The 12,794-nt window shown below is 38.5% G+C and overlaps 1 protein-coding gene across 1 annotated transcript in view; it reads right to left on the bottom strand.

Moving 5' to 3' along the window:
* The window catches only part of AHRR (aryl hydrocarbon receptor repressor), a 63,575-nt gene that overhangs the window by 43,305 nt on the left and 7,476 nt on the right, over positions 1-12,794 (bottom strand). The gene's annotated exons all lie outside the window — the stretch shown is intronic.

The following is a 12,794-nucleotide window of genomic DNA, read 5'->3' as shown; positions in this document are numbered from 1 at the left end:
CAGAGTTAATTAAAACTTGACATGAAAGTACACTGATAAAATCCCCCAAATTGTTCATGTGTATCCCATTATCTCCATATAGATCTGAGTTAATTTTTGAGTGTTCATTCCCTCCAGCAGCCTCCACTGCTAATCTGGCTATAATATGGTTAGTTGGTCCCCAGTTTAACTAGCACTAAACATTCTCCAGCCAAATTATTGGCACGGTGATAGTGTGACCTCACACCTCCCAGGCTTCAACCTCTCCAAAGGCATTTTTGCTATGAGTCTGAAAAATACATTTAACTTCAGGCAATGTGTTTTTTGAAACACTGGGGCAGATTTTGAAAGCCTGGCTTGTATTACTCCACTAATGCCAAGGTTAAGCAAAACATAATAAGGAATTAAGGACATGACCAGTCGTCTTTATGTTTCTTCCCCAAACACACTTCTTGTTTTCTGAGAAGAGGCTTTTCGCCCAAATTTTGCCTACAGTAGGTCTTTCCTGGCAGGGTGCCTCAGAGGAAAGGAGATTAAGTTTCTCAATGTCCTCTTTTCTTGGAAACTTTCTGTTACGTTTCCCAGTCTCCAATACAGGCAGTTCAAGGCACAGGAATATACAGCTTGAAAGTCTTCCCCAACATGTTTTTCACATGCTGTTGTATTGGCATTTGGCAAGAGAGTGATGAAGAGTCACAGCACTGTAGTTTGCAGCTTTTCTCTGGCTGGAAAAACCATACTAGTTGAATATTCCCTTCAGAGAGTCAGAAGACAGAATATCTTCTGAGGCTACAATATCTAAAGTAAGCAAGCTGACCCCTGTGTGGAGATAGTGACTTGATTAGATAAAGACAGGATAAATAAATTCCTCTTTTCCAAATGACCTCTTGGAACTCAGTGCCCCTGCACTAAGTGCTGCTGCAAGGGGCACATCTGTACAGAAACTGACCTCTCCTCCCAGCTCATGCTGACAGTGATGACAATCTCAGCCACCCTACTGGCTTTAAAGATACTAGCAGCTTCTACCACGATACTTTTAAGGTATGATGGCAAAGTAACCGTCAAGCTGACATTGTCTCTGCTTTCCTAACCATAAGCTAGCAGCAACAAATGTAGGGTGAATCACTGTCCTGAAATGGTATGGCACTTGCTGCCAGACTTATTAAATATTTCTAAAGTGCTTGCTAGCATCAATAAAAATGAAGAATATATGTTGCAATGTGCAATACCTTCAGACTTTCTGGTGTGTTACTGAGTATGTTTGGCTCAGAAGAAAGAGCTCTTCCCTTAGGGGGACGTGTAGAACTACATTGCTAGGGTTTAATACAATTCTGGTGGTCCTGAAGAAGTGCTGAAAACAATCAAAATCTCTTGAACCCATTGTAACTTGAGAGCATTCTGCACCTGGCATGACTGCACCTTTAAGAATTATTAAAGTAATTTCAAACATTGCTAATTTCCTCTTGCTATGAGATGTACAACCTTTTCCTGTATGCCGCAGTGTCGATGCAGTGTAGAAAAAGCTTGGAAAGAAGAAATACAATTTCATTTTTCTCCATGTACTGTTGTGTTCCTTATAAAATATTAGAATATTCTCCACATAAATCTTTACATTCACCAGTTCAAGATTATTAAGGCTGAATTATTTATCCTCTCAAGAAATGTTTCCATAAAGCATTATTTTTTGTGCCACTTTCCCATACAAGGTTTGTAGGGGTCATTTGATGGCACAACATCAGTTTAATAAATTGGATGGAACAAAATGTAGAGGATTTGTGTCAGGTTTTCACTGACGCTGATGTACAACATAATACCAACACACAGAAGGTAGCATGTTCTGCACAGATATTGAAATAGTCGGGGGAATATATAAGATTAATATAAGGTGATGTGTTTTGCAGGTAGACAATTGGTAAAGTGATTATGAAGCTGTTAATGGACTAGAAAAAAAAAAAACCAAACTGAAAATCTATTGCATTTTGATTTAGATTTGATCTTTGCTTGTTTTCAGGCCTCTTGTTTCAGCTGTTTCCAATATGTAGATAGCCAATTCATATTGCAGGTTCAGAGGTAAATGGGAATAGTGGACATTTACTTATTATAACAAATATTTACTTCCTATGTGCCTTCAACTTCATATATTCTGTGCAGACATAAAGAGAATGCATTGAGGGGATTTCAACAGAATTTTAGGGACACAGTAAGCTCATATGATACATACTTTGGAAAGACTGTTGTATAGCATCCAACTTTCACAAAAGCAATGATGAGCTTCTTTAAAAGAAGTTTTAAAGTCTGCTTGTAGCTTCTCTTACTGAGTATCTAAGTTTGCTGATACACATTCTGCTTCTACTCCATGCAGAGTAAAAAATTTAGAAAATTTGTCAGTTATATTATCTGCAGTATTGCACCAAAAAATGTAATAAAATTGAAACTGGACTTATAGAGGGAAACCTGCTGTGCCTCAATTAAATAACTTGCATTTCATTTCATGGTGGGGAACTTTCAGAGCACTGACTAATATGTTACTCTTACATTAGATAGAGAGGAGAAGCATCAGTATTATCCACATGGGACTTTCTTTCTAATAAAATATGAAAGACACTGAATCAAATACAGTTAAATGAAGACAAGTCCTTCAGAGTGATCCATTGAGCCAAACTGTAGGACTATCACATAGCAAAGTGAGGCAAGCTTTGCAGAAACCAGCCCCCTACTCACATTTTTTATGGCTTAGCGGGGACCTTGTTTCTCCTCACAACCACCTGATAGGAGAGTGCAGCCAGGTGTGGGTCAGCCTCCTCTCCCAGGCAATCAGTGACAGGAGGAGAGGACACAGTCTTCAGCTGCACTTAGGGTGGTTCAGGTTGGATGTTAAGAAGAACTTCTTCACTAAAGGATCGTTAGGCATTGGGATGGACTGCCCTGGGAGGTGGTGGAGTCACAGACCCTGGAGGTGCTCAAGAAACAACTGGACTTTGTTTCTTGAACTTAGTGCCCTGGTCTAGTTGACAAGGTGGTTATCAGTCAAAGTGTTGCTGCAAGGAGAGCAGTCAAAGGCTGGACCTGATGACCTTGGAGGTCTTTTCCAATCTAAATGATTCCATACTTTTGTGATCCACATTGTATCAGAGTTCTCTGCAGAACGTTACTATGTGCTGTAGCGCTAAAGTCAACAGTAGGAAAGCGAGAAGGGAAGCCAGGAGGACAATCTCCCACATTATTCACTAGCCTAAAACTATTTGTCTTTTTTGTCTTCAAAGTCCTATGCAACTACAATATGCCAAACTAAATTCCTTGTTCTTTTGGATAAGAGGTATTGTCTTTCCTTTAAAACATATGTGTGTTTAAAATAAGAAACAAAGTAAATCATTTTCTTGACAGTAAAGATACACGCTTCCTCTCAGAGATTGTAATCACTCATGAAGCTGAGAACAAGTGTAAACCAAGCCAAAGTTCATGCCTGGGGGAATGCTCTTCTACCTCCCATCTGTTGCATCAGTGATAAGAACAAAACTATCGCTAGTATCTTCTACAGTCACTTAAAATGCTAAAATGCCATTTTTCTTGTGATGAAAACCAGTCTTATTTCCATATCCAAGGAGAACATGGGTTACAGTGGATCTAAACTCCAAGTTTTTCCTCAGTCTCAAGGTGTAAATACAATTTAACTCGAGAATTATACCAATGAAAGTCCATTACTTATAGCACAGGATAATGGAATTTGGGCCATGGCAGACTGTGCGAGTATTTCAACAGCTGGTACAAGGCTGGGCTGAGAAGGGCCTTAGCTGCAGTGCAGGGATTAAGCAAGTACAGTGCGCAAGCAAGATGAACATCACTGAATACAAAACACAGTGTGTATATATAAGTCTCCTAGATAAAATGGACCCAGATTTTTCCTTGCCAGTTGCATTTACCACATTTATTTGTACATCCTTGCCACATTCATTTACATCTATGCTACGTGGGATGCACAGTGTGAGTTAAGCAAATGCACAGAGCACAAAAATGCACTACCAAACCAAAATGGTTAAGAATGACTGCGCAAGCTAGAGGAAGGTGAAGACCCACACTGCATGGCTGAAGGCATTTTGGTGACTTCCCCTAGCACTGGACCAATGTAGAAGCTGTGGTTTGTGGGAACACCTATAAAACCAGGCATTGTGTGCATGGCTGACCAAGTGTCTGGTCCTGAGTGTACTTCTACTGTTGGGAGAAACAGTGGAACTCTCCCAGTGCCAAATGCCCTCAGGAGAAATCTAACAAAGATTCCCCTCATGCTACTTATCATTTCCAGCTCCCTGGTTTTCTAATCAGTCTGGGTAATATCCACAAGAGAAACATTGAAGCCTACAGAGATGTTCATTTGGATGGCATCCAGCAACAGAAAAGTTGTATGAGATACAGATCCAGAATAACAAGAGGAAATTCTGCAAGAACAATCCTAATGATGGTGTTTTATGCTGTCTTTCCCAAAGACAGCATAAAATCTGTGTAGTCCAACCTTTCTCATTCAGGTGACTAAATCAGTCTAAGAGCTCTGAGTTTTTAATAGCTCTGGTAAAATTAACAGCCCACAGCACATGCCACAAGCACCCAAGGAACACCAAAAGATATCTGAAACTTATTTATAACTGAAACTAAGATCCTTCATTTACCATTACTCAAAAAAATAAGTATTGAATTTAGATCCAGTCTCAGAACATGACACTGAACACAGTGTTGCACAACAGGTTCCCTTGATCTTCAAAGGTTATGGGAATTCAAGCAATTTAAAATTGTCTTGTTCTTCCTGAATATAGGTTCATTCTGAAGTCCTGCTTGTAAATCAACACTCGTCCTACAAATCCCATCTTGTTTGCAGGAAACTAAAGAGTAAGCTAGCCAGGACAAGGAGGTACACCCTCTTAGAAGAAGACACCAAGAGCAGGCACCGTTCCCCTCCAAGAGTCAGCAAAGGCCTTCCAAGGACAGAGAGACCTCCAGGTTATGCAAGAGGACCTGTGGTATGAAACAGCCTCAGTTATTTGTCACGTGGAATGAATGGTGTTCCCAGGAAACAAGGGGAAGAGAAAATAGTGACCCATTAGTATAAGTAATAAAATGGTCTTCATGGCAATTAAATATTATAAAAAATCTAGTCAAAATAATCCTAAATAATGTTTGAAAATGGACAATGTGAAGGAGATTCCATTTGCAGTGTCTTGTCTAGAAAGGAGTCCTGCCAGATTTCAGGGACGAATGAATGCAGCTGTCCTGCTAAAAATCTTGACACTAAAATTTTACTGATGTATTTTAGCACTTGATTAGACAATGATTTGCAGACAGTATGTCTTCCTTCAGCAATTTACTTACATACCACTTATGCAGCAGAACAGTTTTTCCTTTTTTCAGTTACTATATTGCTAAAAAAAGGTGGTAAAAATAGAGAGCAGTAGAGAGTCCATTTTTTGGCCAAAACACTGCAAATACTGGTGCAATTTGAATGTGCTGATTCAGTATAGCCATGGGAATAATCTTACCTGTTACCCACTCTGACCATGAATGTTTCCTCTCAGTACAAGCCACTGAACATGTTGTCCTAAGAAGAAACCTATACAATCTAATGCCTACAGTCTTTAAGCTACAACTGTGGGCTACAGCAAAACATATCCTAAAGACATTTTGTATGTGTTCAAAAAAGTAAAGCCCTTATTTCTCTTCCAAGAAAGAAATCATTCAGACATTCAGTTTTAGAGGACAGGACTGGGAATGCTCTAACTCAGTAGAAGATATTTTTAAAGACATTTAATTTTTTTTTTCTTTTTCCAACTTCTAATTGTTAAAAGCCTCAAATACATTGGGAAATTCTTGACTCAAGTATAAACATTAACTCTAACTAATCAGAGGAACACAGCTTGAACCCTTGTGTCTTAAAGTACAGGTTTCATTTTTTAAAAAAAATTTGGGGATAATCTGAAAGCCTCTAATTTTTTGTATAATGGAAATCAATATATAAGTCATACCAGGAAAAGATTGGTGGGAATGAAGGGATGGAATCAAGGAAGTATAGTTTCCTCCTTGTTATTGTTGTTGATTCAGGCATTTGATCTTGTTCTTATAAATCTTTCTTACAATATTTATTGGCATTTCATGCTTTTTATTATTTTATTTTTCATATGTCTGTTCTAAATATATCCATTATAAAGGACCTGGAGAGAGTCCAATGAAAGGACACAAAAGTGATGAAGAGACTAGAGCACTTCTCCTATGAGGAAAGACGGAGAGAGTGAGAGAGCTGGAACTGTACAGCCTGGAGAAGGGAAAGCTCAGGGTGGATCTCATCAGAGTATATAAATACCTAAAGGAAGGGTGGAAAGAACAGCAACGTTCTTTTCAGAAGTGTCCAGTGACAGGATCAGAGTAAATGAGTACAAAGTGAAACACAGGAGGTTCTCTCTGAACATCAGGAAACACATTTTCGCTGTAAGGATGACCAAGCATTGGCTGAAGTTGCCCAAGGACACTGTGGACTCCCCACCCTTAAAGATATTCAAAAGCCATATGGACATGGTCCTGGGAAACTGGTTCTCAGTCACCCTGCTTGAGCAGGAGACTTGGATCAGGTGACCTCCAGAGGTTCCTTCCACCTTCAACCCATCTGTGGATCTGTGATTCACTAAGACTATGGTTTAAACCTCAAGGGAAAGCTTCAGGCTACTGAAACAGGCTAACAAATGAGAGATTAATTTTTCCCAGTTATAGGCCATAACTGTAATAGTAAGCTCAACCATATGAACTTAGTTTCAGAATCAGTTGGATCTTCTTGTGGAAAAAATGGAAAAGTAAATTTCCATGCTTATGTAAAGTAAAATCTAAAAAACATATTTATACCAAATAAGCAGAATTTGTCAATCCATGGAAAAAAAAAATTACTGAGAGTTTGAAAAGAAAACTCGAGGACAACTGAATTATTAAGGGGTAGAAAGGGATGCCTGAGAACCACAGTATATGCACTGCAGAGGAACCTTGGATCCTCAGACCAGGAGCTTTGGTTTAGGTAAGCAGCACTCCTACAGCGCTGTTGATTAGTAATACACTGATTATGCACTGAAAGCAAGATCACTCTCTGCTGCCTTACCTGTCTCAGGTTTTAAGACTAATTTTCTATGTTGCTGGAGTGTCACGTATTTCACACCAAGAACAGGTCTGCAGTGGGGGCAGTTTATATTTAATATTCAATAAATAAATATTGAAATATTGAAATACTACAATAAATAATAGCCTAAAGAGTCTAATGAATGAACCTAAGGAGTCTCTCTCTCTGACCTAGGAGAGTAGCAGCCATGCACACTGTAGGAGGAGAACAAAGCTGGAACACACGGCAAGTAATTGAAGATACTGAAAATCAGGCCAGCTGGGAGGAATCTTTTGTTGCTTTCTTCTTAAATGGGCTAAATTCAATTTTCATTAAAGCTAAACATTGATGGGAATTGGATCACACCAAACACGAGTAAAAGGAAATGACCCACTAACATAAATGCTAAATCAGAAGAAAGGCAGAAACCACACAGTGTGTGCTACCCTGTCAGAAAAGAGGGGAAAAAATTGTAAAAAACATTAAAAACTTTTTAAAATGTGTATGTGTATATGTATATGTACATGTACCTGTACATGTGTATGTACAGGTATATGTACATGTATATAGGAGGTTTAATTGAAGGGGACAAATGCGTTAGAAGGACAAGGACAGCTTGGCAAAAGTGACCAGAAAATCCTGGAATCGATGGTTCTTGCAGCAGCAGCCATCCAAGCCACAACATTGGAAGACAGAGGACCAACAGGAAAGAGACTTCAGTACACCTGGAGAAATTTCAGTGGACACATACCTAAGAGGAAATGAAGCAGAAATCTTTTTCAACAAATCAATATATAGGAGATAAGTGTAAACTGTCTCAGTGGCAGTGAAGAATGGGAAGTGTAAGAAAAGACTGCCTTAACCAAACCTTGAGTTCTTCAGTGACTGGAATCTCACAGAAAATCTCTACTAAAAATGAATAAAATAAAGGACAAACGTATAAGAAGAGAAACGGAAAAGCCAATGGATAGTATCAGATGTAGCAAGGAAGGAAAGGTTATTAAAATCATGCTGGAAGCCCTTTAACCATACAAGGTTAAAGGGAAAATAGTTTTCTGCTATTCAGCAGAGGGGTAGCTACAGACAATGAAAACAAAAATGTTTATTGCCTCTTTTTGCTTCTGTCTGCTAGGATCACCTTCATGGTTGTAAAAGCTGAGGTGCCATGAGAAATGGAAACATTTTTTTTTCCTACAGAGAGGGCACTTAAACTGAGGCAGGAGACTTCCAGATTGGATTTTAGGGATTGCAAAGGAAGGTATTAAATCAGCCATGTCACAGATTTGCAAAAACGTTAGACAATGACCCTCGGGTTGAGGCATAGCTTATTCTTTACTCAGGAAGGTTCACTACAGGCTTGTTTCCTAAAATTTTTAATTATACACGGAAACAGATGAACTAACATTTGTAGACAAATTTCTCAAAATATACTGCAATTCAGTTTACAATCCATATATAAGTTTAGTCTAAGGCAGGTCAAACAACATGTCTCTGTGCTTGACTGTCCCTAATTTTGCAAAGATCTGGATTGCAGTTTAAACATAAAACCTACAGAAACTTTTAAGATATTTGTTCACAGATTTCATCGGTGGCTCTCCAGTCCATACTTAGTCATCCATAAATCTATCAGATTTTTAGCTTTCAAAATCAAATTAAGTCTAGAAGTGAGTAAATACAGAGAAGGCACTGAAGTCTGCAATAAACACAGAGATTCAAAATAATACGTGAGGGAAATTTTTATCAGGAAAATCACACTGCTTTTGTGCATGCATGCATGCCTCTGTTTTTGTGTACGTATACGTGTGTATGCAAAAAAATGTCCAGATGGGCAAAATAACAAGCTATTGAATTAAATTATACTTTACATAAATTATGTAGTAAAGATTTAGAATAAAAAAAAAAAAGATCCATATTGAGGTCTCTACATTTCCCATCTAAGACTATACTCAACATCAGATATCATTAATCAGGAATGCTTACGGATAAAAGATTTCCTTCAACATCTTGTTCATTAATGAGATGTTAAAGGAAAAGTTTGAGTGGCCTGTTGATACAAGATTAGTTACACTAACAACTGAAAGGTGAGGAGTTATGTAGCCCTAGTTTTAACTGTGTTGGTTTATCGAAATTGTCGTAGCTGGTTTCCTTACAAGGACTGGGAAACAAGTTAACTCTCTGAGAAAGGACCTGAGCTGCTAGAAGTTCTGACATTTATTTAGTAAATCATTACCTGTACTAGAAGGGAACAAGCTAAACAGCCAAGAAAATGGGGTCAGTTTTGAAGTGGAGCAAGACCACCATTTCCCCACCAGTGGAAAAACTGAGAAATAAGAAGTACTAAAGGATGCATTGTCAAGAGTGGCAAAGGAAGACAGACTAAATTAACCGAGATGGAACATGTCCAAGACAGAGGCCCAGCAAACTCAAGTGGTCACAGACACTAAGTGCCACTCCGTGCTCACAGGAGCCCCACCCAAAGCAAATCTTTGTCGGGGCAAATGACAGTCACAGTTTCCTGTAGCAGTTGATGTCTTTCAGTCATCAACTAACCCTGGTTCAGACTCAGCTGCTTCATACACGAGATCCAGTGAGAGTGGAAGGTTATTGCTGCAAGCCATTTTGAAGCGCTTATCAGGAAAATGCAAAATTATTAAACGCCTATAGCCTGAGGGGAGCGTGGCTATTAATAGAGCCTCTGCCAACTGATAACAGAGATATGAAGAATCTTAAACAAGTAGACAAAAGAATTGTTGTGAAGCGAAAGGAAAACATTTCTAAGAATGAGGGAGGGAATTCACCACAGTGACTTAAACTGAATCCTAGGAATATCTGTCTCAACAACCAGGTCTAAACTTTGTAAAGGAGCCAACCAGGCCTTTGCTTAAACAACTCAAGTAAGATGAACTGGCCACATGCTTCAGTGGTCACTACATGGGAATAAGTGGTTACTAATGGTCACTAAAATGGGAATAAATGACTGATGGATGGTCTCCATGCACTAATACCTCATTTTCTGCAAAACCATTTTCACTCTTGAAGTCAACATGGTGAGGTTACTCCCTCCAATTGGCTATTGATCTTCATAAATACATTTGTGCTGAGCGCTGACTATGGCAGAGTAGCTACTAAAAGGACACCTAGTGGTAAGTAAATGAGTGTGCCCAGAAACTGCTGGCATTGTTGAAGGTGTGCCACTGTAACTGGCATGGCAATTGCTGACCTGTTACGGGTTGAATATGCAATGTCGCGTTTGAATTTATGTGCCAAGTAGTGCATAAACAAGCATTTTTTAAAACAGCAAACAATAGTCTTAAAAGCATGTTTAAAAAACTTGAAATTTAAGCTTAATATCCTCAAAACTCAGAGAACTTTTCTTTAAACTAAATATCCACAGTACTGTCTGTTGCACACTACAAAATTGAACGTACTGAATCTCCACTGCATCCATTTTAGGAATATCAGATAGCTGAACAGAACTCTTTACAGATATGTTTTGCTTGATGTTCAAGCAAAAGATGCTTCATCTTGGGCATCATCATTTCTTGTTTCCTTGTTTCCTTCATTGTGCCACTCTAAAATATCCTGAGCAATTCCTTCCCTTCTCATCTTTTCCTCCTTTGAAGACGAACAGCCAGAGGATATAAAATTGTACACATTTGAGCTAACTTTAGTTTTTTGGTGGTTGTCTGTTTGTTTGTTGATTTTCCTTTTTTTTTTTTTTTTTTTTTTTGTCCATGCAACTTTTTAGTCACTGCTTGCCTGTGTTTATTCCAAACCCTTTAATGTGTACTAATGCCCTTGTGACCAGGAGATGCCCACAACAGAGAGCTCTATTCCAGATGGAGTCATGCTGGTCTCATGCAGAGAGGGATTATAATCTTCCTGTGTAGTGACATGCTGCCTCTGGGCAAACAGACCGAAATCCACACTTTGCTTTCTTGTTTTTGTCAACATATCGTATTACAGGCATGAACAACTTGCTGACCACTGTCCCTCTTCGATTATTGTTTTTATGTCCTCTTTTCTAGGTTTGTCTTTTCTATTGAACACCAGTTTCCTTGGATTAATTTTCCATGAGTGAATTAGTACAGATTTACTAAGCCATTTTTCCAGATACATTTTTTTATCCAATTTTCTAACATCTCTGTATGCCACTGCTCTGTTCTCTGTCCTCAGAATGTTTATAAGCCCCCAATTTAGTGCCATCCTTTGATTTTAAAAGCCACAAACAATCCGTTTCTGCTTTTCTATCCTCTTTCATCACAATGAAGACTAAAATGCTGGGATGAATATGTTTGTTTGCTTTTTTAGGTGCCTTGCTACCAAAGCTTTTGCTTAAATAAAACCCCAAACACATTCTGCCTTTTTTCTTCAAAATTGCACGTAAGTAGATCGTGATGTTCATGAGGAATGTGGCAGAGTCTGCCCTTACCCAAACATTTGCAACCATTCCTCAAGCAGCTCAGTTTCCACAGCTCACCTCTCCTCCACTTCACCCTTCTGAAGCTCCAGCCTGCTCCCTTGTCTTAAAATGGCATGTAGTTTCCTTCCTTTACTATAAACAATGCTTTCTGTAACCTTAGTTTCATGATGTAAACATTTGAAAATAAGAATGAGGGGGACTATGTATTCAATTAAGTAACGTGGGGATTAAATTAAATGAAATCTCACAAAACACAGAACATGAACCTTTCAACATAATGCAGCCTGGCTTCACTTGTTTTCCTTTTGTCTCATCCCTTTAAGAAAAGAAGACAATGGATCTTAGAAGCTCTGGCAGAAGAGTATTAAAGGCAGCTGAAGAGATATTATTGCTTGTGAATGCAAGAGACACAAAAGTCAGGCTTAGAGGAAGAAGCCACAGCACTCAGGTATGTGTTTCAAGGGAAAGGGAGGCACTCTGTCAACTGCAGGGTGCTGGAGGCTGGGCAGCCACCTGCCACAGCTGATATGGAAGGCTCCTACCATCAATGATGTCAACCTTTGTAATCTCATGTCAGCCCCATAAAATGCCCTGCAGCCTGCCAAAGTCTCTTCAAGCTGGCATTTCTTTTATACTAAAATGCATTTTAAAACCAAGAAGGCAACCAAAGGATATTATTCTTTGGCTAAAGCCACACATGAATAAATAAATAAATAAATAAATAAACATATTATAATATCTATTATTTTATTTATTACTTATTTTTATATATATATTTACACTATGCATCATAAGGAGTAGTAACAGGAAGAAATAATAAAGAGTAATAAAGGAAAAAATAATGGCCATAAAAATACTTCTGTTTATCTCTGCAGTCCACCCATAAGTTTTAATCATCTACACTCCTTCATATACAGGACTTTTTTTACTTTTTTGTATACAACTCTAGAGAGGATTTCCAAGATTAAATCACTAATCTGGATTTTACCCTTGTGAGCTCCTCAGCAACAGAAGAAACTCAAAATATCTTCAAATTTGTAAGAATTCTTTTTATGTGCATCTGAAAACACACATTTGGCTTTTACTTTGTGGTGTGCCAGACAATTATACAAACGAAGTGTAGCCTAGTACAACTTTATTCAGCACTTTAAACTTTGAATCTCTGTTATCCTGAAAGGCAGTGATCATTTTGGCTTTTCAAGTGAACCCATTCCCTCCTGGCATGCAGCAAACATAAGTAATACAGTAGTTGATTGACTTTCACATCATACT

Source organism: Hirundo rustica, chromosome 1 (assembly GCF_015227805.2).
Source record: "Hirundo rustica isolate bHirRus1 chromosome 1, bHirRus1.pri.v3, whole genome shotgun sequence".
Taxonomy (NCBI): domain Eukaryota; kingdom Metazoa; phylum Chordata; class Aves; order Passeriformes; family Hirundinidae; genus Hirundo; species Hirundo rustica.
Note: the sequence above shows the minus strand (reverse complement) of the source record. Positions and strands in the feature narration are given on the sequence as shown.